Source organism: Octodon degus, unplaced genomic scaffold (assembly GCF_000260255.1).
Source record: "Octodon degus isolate 3935 unplaced genomic scaffold, OctDeg1.0 scaffold00078, whole genome shotgun sequence".
Taxonomy (NCBI): domain Eukaryota; kingdom Metazoa; phylum Chordata; class Mammalia; order Rodentia; family Octodontidae; genus Octodon; species Octodon degus.
The window spans coordinates 12,318,205-12,321,041 of record NW_004524654.1 but is presented as its reverse complement, the minus strand read 5'-3'; the positions used below and the strand labels follow the sequence as shown (position 1 = coordinate 12,321,041).

Sequence of the window (2,837 nt, the reverse complement as noted above, 5' to 3'; positions counted from 1 at the left end):
AAGATTTATGTTAAACATTATATATGAGCTTAGAATATTCATACCAACAGAAGAATATTTTGAAGAAATATTTGAAGTGACTTAAATTGATTTAGGAAAGTTCACTATCCTTTTTGCATTTCACATATTTTCTCTTCTGTGTATATAACTGAATGCTTTACATTTCCAGAAGAACTTTGTTGTTTTAAACTTCTGTTTATTTTAAGCCTTCTTTTAGTTAGAAAAATACTCCTTACAGGCTACAAAAAAATTACTCTGATCCAGTAGCAAGGATTGCAAGGAGATACCCATATAGAGAAAAAGGTAGGATTACTGTGTCTACTATCTTGCCTGCGCAACTCATAGTTTAGAACATGGAACGTATGGCATAGGGGACTATGTTTTTGGTCAAAGCTGATAGAAGGTAAGAAGAACTCTAGGTGAAACAGTGCAATGATGTTCTTTCCTGTCATGCACTTTTCTTTTTCATTTCTTTTCTTTCTTCTTTTTTTTTTTTTTTTTTTTTCTCAGAATCAGGGATTGAACTCAGACCTTTGCACTTGCCAAGGAACATGCCCTTTTATTGTATGAATTGTTATGCATATGGGAGCTTGATTGAGCTTTGGTGAAAATCTGTTGTTATGTTGGGGCTCTTAAATCTCTGTACTTTGTATCCTTTGCCTCAGAAAGGCTGTGCCACTAGCTGTCTAATGATAAGAGTTTGCTACTATCTTTCCAAATATCATTCCTATCCAGAATTCACCAGGCTATGTCTTGAGCTGTTCTCTTTTCCTTTCTTTTTCTCCTTTATATTTATTTACTTATTGAATACAGGGTCTCACTATACAGTTCAGTGATCCTTCTGTCTCAGCCTCCCCAGAGCTCAGATTACAGGTGTGTCCCACCATGCTTGGTTTAGGGGCCTGCACAGCACACTCAGGGTTCCAGGGCTGACACAGCATGCAGTACCAGGGATCAAACTCAGGCCAATGTACTTCCCAGGCAGGTGCTAAGACCATCAGGTATCTCCCCAGACCTCTTTGCTTTTAAGTTATCCCAATCCTCCCAGTTCTGATAGCAACATTAGCACAGATATTATGATTAGTTTAAATTAGGAATTGTCCCATGATTTGTCTTCAGTTAAATTTAAGGGTTAATGTGCTTTTGATTTACATAGGAATATTTTTAAAAAGAGTTGTAAATTAAATTACAATGAACTCATGTGTGTATTGTATCCAAATGATTGCCTCATTTGCTTTAGTTCAGGAAACATAGGAAGGAACTTACTTTCCTATTCTGGCTTATTAAGGGACTGTACCTCTTCTCACTTTCTACATTTTGGACATTTCACTGCTCTTTAGATTCTTTACTAAAAAGGGAATAGAAATATAATGGATTTGCCTGGTAAAAATAGATTGTCACAATGATTGATATGTTGGCTAACAAAAGCTTACCACATATAGAGGAATTTTCTATTATAATTTCTCCTCATGACTTATTTTCCATTTTAGGAGTTTTCAATATGATTAACAAGTTTTCTTGGAGTAAGACAGCTTTTCCTCCTTTATTGTGAAATCTTTTTGTTTTGCAGGTGCAAAGAATTTCAGTTTCTGTGAGGTTTCAATATTCAGTTATACTTAATGTTAGTTCTGGTGCTCTTTCATACTAAAAAAATGGTTTACTTTAAAAAGAACCACTATAAAACAAAACAATGAGTTGTCCTATTTAGGTAACCATTAACAGTAAAGAGCAATCAGTAATAATATGCTGTACAATAAAGAGTATATTATAAAGTTTTTCTGGGGCCAGTGAGACGGTTCAGTGGACTAAGCTCCTGCTTAGGCAAGCACAGGGACTGGAGTTTGATACCTGGTAGCACATGCCATGCTGGCACTGCCCTAGAGTGTGTTAAACCAGTGACCTGAGTCCAGACATGGTGATGCACACCTGTAATTCCAGTGGCTGAAAACAAGAGCATCACTATGAGTATGATCTGCATAGTGAGACCCTATATGAAATACATAAAAAAAGGTTTTTAAGGTTTTTTTTTTTTCTTTCTTTTCTTTTCTGGGCAGCTGGGGAGATAGCTCAGTAGTATAAGCTCTTGCCTGGCAAGCTCGAGGTCCTGACTTAAATCCCGGGTATTGCACAAACAAAAAAAGAAATAGTTTTTCTTTCTTTCTTTTTTTTTCTGAAAGGGACCAAGACTGAGAGGTTGCTGGGTGGGCACTGTGGCTGGAATCACCACCATCGAGGCAGTAAAGTGCAAGATCCAGGTTCTTCAGCAGCAGGCCGATGATGAAGAGGAGAGGGCCGAATGCCTCCAGCAGGAAATGGAGGGAGAAAGGCGGGCTTGGGAACAGGCTGAAGCAGAGGTAGCCTTCTTGAGCTACTAGAAGGATTCCAGGTTGCTGAAGAGAAGCTGGACCATGCATAGGAGCTTCTGGCCACTTCCCTGAAAAAGTTGGAGGCTGAGAAAGCTGCCGATGAGAGTGAGAGAGGTATAAAAGTTATTGAAAACCAGGCCCTACCTACTGGCCAAATAGCTCAACAGATTAAAGGGCCTGTAAGCACGTGCAGTGGCCAGGGTTTGATCCCCAGGGCTGTGGTGCTGGCCCTGCCCCCGGAGTGCACTGAGACAGCAGTGGACACTGGGTGTGGTGGCATGCGCCTATAATCCCAGCTTTTGTGAGGCTGTAAACAGGCAGATCACTACGAGTCTAATCTAGTAGTGAGATCCTGAACACCCTGTAGGATCCCTTCCCTAAAATACAGGAAAAAAGAAAAAAAGAAAGGAAAGAAAGAAAGAAAGAAAGAAAGAAAGAAAGAAAGAAAGAAAGAGGGCTGGGGAGATGGCT

The 2,837-nt window shown here is 39.4% G+C and overlaps 1 pseudogene; it reads left to right on the top strand.

Moving 5' to 3' along the window:
• LOC101579586 overlaps positions 1-2,837 on the top strand; it is a 40,638-nt pseudogene that overhangs the window by 25,995 nt on the left and 11,806 nt on the right.